The sequence below is a fragment of the Dermacentor variabilis genome, chromosome 2, assembly GCF_050947875.1.
Source record: "Dermacentor variabilis isolate Ectoservices chromosome 2, ASM5094787v1, whole genome shotgun sequence".
Classification (NCBI taxonomy): Eukaryota; Metazoa; Arthropoda; class Arachnida; order Ixodida; family Ixodidae; genus Dermacentor; species Dermacentor variabilis.
The window spans coordinates 217,048,351-217,055,915 of record NC_134569.1 but is presented as its reverse complement, the minus strand read 5'-3'; positions in this window follow the sequence as shown (position 1 = coordinate 217,055,915).

Genomic DNA, 7,565 nt, shown 5'->3' with positions numbered 1-7,565 from the left:
ACATAACTACCAGCCTATAACAGTGACGTCAGTGGTTTACAGGGTGGTTACGCAGATTATAAAGAACAGACTGCAGGCATGGGTAGAGAACGAGGAGGTGCTTGGAGTGCTACAAAATGGGTTCCGGAAGCATAGGAGGCTAGAAGACGGTCTGTTCTCACTGACACAATGCATTGAAATAGCCGAGAAGGAACACGGCCCCTATGGCTGGCTTTTTTGGATATCAAGGGAGCCTATGACAGTGTACTTCAAGAGGGCTTGTGGGGCATTCTGGAAACGTTAGAAGTGCAAGAGGGAGTAACCAATTTCTTAAAAGATATCTATAAATGTAACCGGGTGATTATGCAATGGGAAAAGCAGGTTTCGGAGCCTGTCATGATTAGACGAGGGCTTAGGCAGGGTTGTCCATTGTCACCTCCGTTGTTTATGCTGTATCTACAAGGATTAGAGGCCAAAATACAGCAAAGCGGACTCGGCTTCAACCTATCAGTTTTCAAACAAGGAAAATTGATTGAACAGTCATTACCAGGACTGATGTATGCGGATGATATTGTATTAATGCCTCACAATACAGAAGATCTGCAGGGATTGATGGACACATGTGGTATAGAAGGAGACAGATTAGGCTTGAAGTTTAGCAAAGGAAAATCAGAAGTCATGATTTTTAATGATGACATTTGTGGCGAGCATAGGATACAGGAGGCCGCGCTTGAGATAGTCGATAAGTACAAGTATCCTGGGGTGTGGATAAATAATGGAATTGAGTATCTGACAGAGTACGAAAAATATGTAATGACTAAAGGTAACAGAAGTGCAGCGATTATGAAAAGTAGGGCACTGTGGAACTACAATAACTACGAGGTAGTATGAGGGATATGGAAGGGGGTAATGGTTCCGGGCCTGACTTTTGCCAATGCAGTTCTATGTATGGGAGCAGGGACCCGGGCACAGTTGGAAACTAAGCACCATGGTGTGGGTAGGCCCGCTCTGGGAGCACATGGCAAGACACCAAATCTTGGGGTGCAGGGGGATCTGGGATAGTCTTCTTTCGAGGGCAGAGAGACTAGTAGCAAGATAGCACTTGAGGAGCGATTGAGAAAAATGGGGGAAATGTGCTGGGCTAGGAAGGTTTCAGTTACTTATACAGGAGGAATGTTGACACAAGGTGGAGGAAGCCAACTAGAAAATTGTCAAGCAAATACTTGGGCAGCAGTGGGGGGACAGATAAGGAATCATCCGTCAAGAAAAAGGTAAAGGAGACAGAGAGGGGTATGTGGAAAACAGAGATGCAAACCAAATCAGCATTAGAGACATACAGGATGTTTAATAGCCAAAGAAAATATTTACGATAACTCTAAGGGAAGCTCATTGTTGTTTGAGGCCAGGACAAGTGTACTGCGGACTAAAACGTACCGAGCTAGATACCAGGAGATAGACTCGTTGTGTGGGGCAAGTGGAGAGGAGGAGGAAACAGCTGAACACCTGATACTTGCTTGTAAACAACTTCACCCTGCAGTTGAATGTAATGGGGAACTATTCAAAACTTTGGGTTTTAAGGACAGTGAAAGTAAAATAGACCTTGAACAGGTAGAAATAAGTAAACGGAGGCTATCTGATTGGTGGATAATATCAACACAAAAGTAAAGGAGTAAATACATAGGTATGCATGCATATAGTAGTACCACTCAAGACTAGATGGCGTGTGCCACCACTGCCCGATTCAAACGGTTGAGCCTTATTCATCCATCCATCCATACGTCAAGCCCAGACACAGCGCAGAACACCGACTGTATCGGCAGTGTCGAGTGCGTGCAGCTTTTGTGTGAAGTGTATGTGCAGTAAATAATTTGCCCGCTTTAGCGTCTGTGCAGTCATGCCTAGAAGGCAGAGTCACTGTTTTGTGCCCAGGTGCACAACAGGCTACAGGTCAAGCAAGACGAAACTGTCCTTGTTTGGTGCACCAAAAGACTTAAGTGCGCTCGCACAATGGCAGCGTGCTATTCCTTGCGCTGACAAAAAACTGGAAGAAAACTGTGCAGTATGCAAGCTCCACTTCGACAAATGGTACGTGTCAAGTCACTTTGAGCTTTGAGCATAAAGTGAACGGTGAGCTCATCCACATCGAGAGAAGCAGGCCTGTGCTGCTTCTAGGCACAGTTCCTACTTTGTTCCCGAACCTCCCGGCTTATTGTTCAATGAGGCTGCCACCGGACAGAAAGCGTCCTACAAGTGAACAGAATGTGCCACCCAGGAGGAAACGTGGACAGGGATCTACCACACCTGTAAGTGCTGACAGTACGATAAACAGTGTTGACTTCGAAAATGCATTGTGCACGCCGTTTGACAACTTGACATTATCGTCGTGTTCATGGGGAAAACACAAGCTTAGTGCTTCGAGCCTAACTGTTGCATACAGTGTGTGTGAGCCCACTGAGGACAAGAGTATTCTGTTCACCAAGAAGTTAGTTGTGTTCACTCAAGATGAGCATGGAGTGAAACAAGAAGTGTTCTTAAAGGAAGTGCAGATACCGCACTGTGTGTCAGACGATCCTGACTGTTTGTTAAGGAATGTAGATGTCCTCAGCATGTGTGCGGGTGCAGGAACTCAAGAATTTCCTTTCGTCATTGGAAATAATACATTTTCTGTCTCAGGAACCGCAATCTCAAGCGAGAATTGCCAGGGAACCGCCAACAAAAACAAGCAATGCATTTCATGCAAACATTTGAGGAAAGCTCTTCTCAATCAAAGATCTGCAAGGAAACAACGCAACCAGAGTCAAGCTGCACGTATTTCAATGAGAAGGCGCATGCAAACGCAAGCCATCAGACGGCTGAAGGCTAGGCTTTCGCTGTACGAAGAAACCATTCAGAAACTGAAGCAGTAGAGTGACGAGCTCAAAGAAACCATCCTCGAAAGCCAACTAAAAGCCCTCAAACGAAAGCAAAGGCTCGCCGTCATGCAGTGTTTTGAGGGTGCTCAATGGAAGTCACCGAAAGGTATGAAATACAACCCGGGTTGACTACTGGAATGCATGATAACGAGGATGAAGAGCCCAAGGCTCTATGAGCACGTGAGACGGGAGGGCATACTGTTGCTGGCTAGTCGATCATGCCTCAAGGTTTACACACGCAAGTACAAGAGTGGGTTCGGCTTTAATTCTGCTGTCTTGGCAGGGATTGCTCAGAAAATAAAATCAATGGATGAATTCAAACGACACGGCGGACTCATAGTGGACGAAATGAAGTTGTCAGAAAGCTTGAGTGTTGGCACAGGAGAGAAGGTGGAAGGGCTTGTGGACTTGAGAGAGTTTACCCCTGACACCGAACGACACATTTCTTGTGATCATGGTTTGGCATTATGTTTCAACCATTGACAGGTTCTTGGCACCAAGTACTGGGTTGTTTCGCTTCCAGGGGAAATGTGAAGGCTGCACTGCTTTCGAAGATCATAATAGAAGCTGTGCTGCTTACAGAGAAAGCGGGCCTCAAGGTGGATTTTATCACCTCTGATGGAGCCTCGTGGAATCGATCCATGTGGCGCAAGTTTGGGATATCGGAGGCTTCATCCTCGATAAAGTCATCCGTGCCACATCCCGTCGAGATAGGGAGGCGCCACTTTTTCATTTCTGATTTTCCACATTTGGTGAAATGTGTCAGGAATGGCTTTACTAAAGCTCCTTACAAAACACCAGATGGTGCTGTTTACATGGAGCACATCAAGGTGGCGTACGATGAAGATAAATGCGCTGTAACATTGAAAGTGATGCCTAAAATCACGATGTCTCACATTCACCCCAACGACTTCGAAAAGATCAAAGTAAACTTCGCATTCCATCTGTTCAGTGCTGAAGTTCTCCGTGGGATATTCTTCTACAAGAGTGAGATATCTAAGCATTGGAGTGACCCGGCACCAACACAGGCATTTGTGCTCATGATGGTGAAATTAATTGAGGCCATGACAGCACGCATCCCATCAAAAGGGCTGAAAGTTGGTTCTCCCCAGGGAAGGAACATCATCGATTTTCAAAAGTACTTAAACAAATGGGAATCTTCCTTGTGCAGTTCCAAGCTTGGATTCATTTCCGCAAGCACTGCTGATAGACTGAGAGTTGCCTTGCACACTACTCTGGGCCTTCTAAAGTACCTCAATGAGAAACTTTGTTTCAAGTACGTCCTCACAAGCCGACGCAGCCAAGACTGTATAGAAAAGTTGTTTGGCATTATCCGTCAGTTTTCAGGGTGCAACGATCACCCGACAGCTACCCAATTTTTAATCACAGTGAACTGCCTAAGCTTCTATGATCTGGTAAAGGCACCAAGCAGCGGGAACCGTGCAGGAGGCTCGCTTACATCGCTGTTAGTCGATGGAAGGGAAGCCAAACAAGTGGATTCACTGCATGACAAAGGCAAGCTCGAAGAAGCTTCCGAGGTTCTCAAGAAATCAAAGATCATTCTTGATCATATGTATCTCGAAAAGACAAGCGATGCCCAACTTGTCTTTTTCATAGCAGTGTATGTTGCCAGGAAGATGACAGTTAAAAGCGACTGCAGCGACTGCTTTGATGAGCTTCTTGTATCACCGCAGAAGGCGAACAGAGACCTTGCTGTCCTTACAGATTTTTGTGATAACGGCGGCCTCCTTTATCCTTCGGAGAAGCTCTTCTCCTTTGTGGACGCCCTTGAAATCACCTTCACGACATGGTTTAGCTACAATAAGCTACACCAAGACAGTATGGATGAGCTGACCTCCTGCCTGCAGAAAAATTCTGTCTTGGTCGGCTTTGCACACCATGGTGTCGATCTTACGAGCCAGATTATAAAGTTTTTTTTCATCACACGCCTTCACTTCTTCACGAAGTCCCTGAACAAGGAACATGCATCTTCTCGCGAGAAAAGAAAGCATCTGAAGCTCAGTCGTCTTACATTAACACTCAATCGAAAAGGGACTGCTTCACGTCTGTATTTCTATATTATGAGTCCGAAACTTAGTCTTTTTATGGCAATAAAAGTATTTGTGGCCCTCATTCTCGTTTAAGGCACTGCTTAAAATCCAGGGTGAACGGAAACGCCATTATCGTGAGTATGAGACTGCCCGTCGCTTGGATTCCATTAAATGCCTGCCGCATTGGCTAGCTTAAAAACTTCTGCAGAAGATTTTGCCACTTCTTCGCACTAAACCATGTTACTTTAGGCTGTGTAGCAACATAAACGCTAAATTGAATAAAGAAACGCAACCAGGCGCGGCCTAGACAACGCTTCTGCTCCAAGCGCCTGACGTGTAAGCGGGTTACAGCATCACCCCTCCCGTTCCCTGCAAAGCATCACGACGAAGCAGGCTCGCTCATCACACTTCTCCTATTCTAGCCACTGTAGTGCAACGAATGGTACGACCCAGTACGAACATGGTGCTGACAAAGTGCAAAGCAGTGTCACTTGACACGAAGACGGATATTTTGCAGGATTTTCGACGCAGCTTCAAGGTTAGCGCCCTCATGAGGAAGTATGAGCTCACCCAGTCGACGATATCAACCATCTTAAAAAGCGGGAGCACCACGATTGTGAAGGCAGGAGCTATAAACTTTAAAGAACTTTAAAGTCCTGTATCGGTGGTGCATGCTGGAGTGGCTAATTTTAGCCATTGACCGTGCTGCTCCTGGCACACCGGGTCATGCAGACAGGCCCCCTGACCTGAAGATCAGCCTTTGAAAGGCATGCGCTTCGTTTATGGTGCTTGATATGAAGTAAAGCAGTCAACCATATACAAATGCTGCAAAAAGGCGGGCTTTTTGCGTCAGGACGAACTTCCCCAACCCACTGAGACCAACACGGTGGAAGCCGCTGAAATAACCTAGCTCTGGGAGCTTGTTCCTACTGGTGACACAGGTGGTGCGTCGATGGAGTTTTTGACTGCAGACAGTGCTGCCTCGTTCTGCGATGCGGTCACCAACGAGGCGATTGCGAAAGATGTGCTGTCTCGACAGACGGCAAAGTTTTGCGACGGTGGCGACGGCAGCAGCGACAGTGAAAACGAGATTGACAGTGGCTCCTTGACCCCGACCTCGATGTCCACGCAAAGTGCATTGTCGTCGATCGGCTCCTTAATTGATTTTATGCATGCTAAAGGATTGCCGCCAGTGTTTGCGCAGCAGCTGGAATCCATGCACACTGCAGTTGTGAAGCCGAAGCTGCCGCAAAAGCAAGTGCAGATTTTGGACTATTTCGGCGCACCTAACACTTGGCACGATCACTGGCGCTAGGAATAAAGTTTGTTTTTCACAGCCTACTTTCTACATCATCTATTCTTTAGAGCAAGTGGCGAATTCGAGTTCGGAGCTGCAAAGGTACGTTCAGCGTTTTCTTTTTCTTTTTTCTTTTTTTGATAACTGCAGTCCAGATATAGCGGTCATCGGTTATAACGATCATATTTTTCGTTTTTCTCGATATTGTTATAAGTGGACTGCACTGTAATCTTTCTTCATAGTCTGCATGCTAACCTTGACAACAACTTACAAACTGACACCATCTTTCTAGATTACGCAAAGGCATTCGACACAGTCCCCTACCAATGACTTATGCTAAAATTATCCCAATTAAAATTGGAACCTGATGTACTAAAATGGATCAAAGCATTCCTAACTAACCGTTCTCAATTTGCGCATGTCAATAACAAATCTTCCGACTGTCTCAAACTAACATCAAGTGTACCTCAAGGTTCAGTCCTCGGCCTCCTTATATTCCTAATATACATTAACAACTTACCCCTTTGTGTATCTTGCAAAATCCGAACGTTTGCTGACGACTGCGTAATCTACCAAACAGTAAATAACACCCACGACCAAGTAACCCTACAGAAAGACCTTAAGCACATTCAAGAATGGTGTGAGAAATTACTTGTATCTCTCAACCCAGTGGTAGGCCACATAAAGAAGACAGCTTTTTTGCATGAGATCGATTTTTTGCATTTGGTGGTTTCTGTATGCCCAAACATTCAAGAATATGCAGCAACAAAAACTATTCTCCTATCGTCATTAGTTCCAGAGTTACAGTACGTTTTCCATACCACGCCCTCGTATTACAAAACCAAAACCAAAACCACATTCCATGTGTTCAGAAAGTAAGTGTTTTTTCGTCTACATTATTATTATTCAAAATACTTTCTAAATTTTATTATCATTGAAAGCTTAATTGATGTTGTAAAACGTAGTTTTGCGTTTGTAACTATTTTTAACTCTAGAAACGGCCACAAGGGGAGCGAACGACACTTGTTGCATTGCTCGTAGAATATCTGTTGTTTTGTTTACCTTGGTGGCTACATCAGGCTTTGTTTCGTGAATTTCCCAAGTGCTAGTGCAACTACAGCAGTGTGTTTAGGCCATCTAGACCACATTCCGAGTGGCATGGCGAAATTCAGAGCACGCAAAACAAGGAAGCGCAAGTTTGCTGGGAATCAACACATGCCGAAGAGGCTGTCTAGGAACACAGTAGATGCGGGTGTTTCGACAACTGCCAAGAAGCTTGGGGACATCGCAAAAACCTACGAAGCTCCACTAGAGCATTCTACGCTC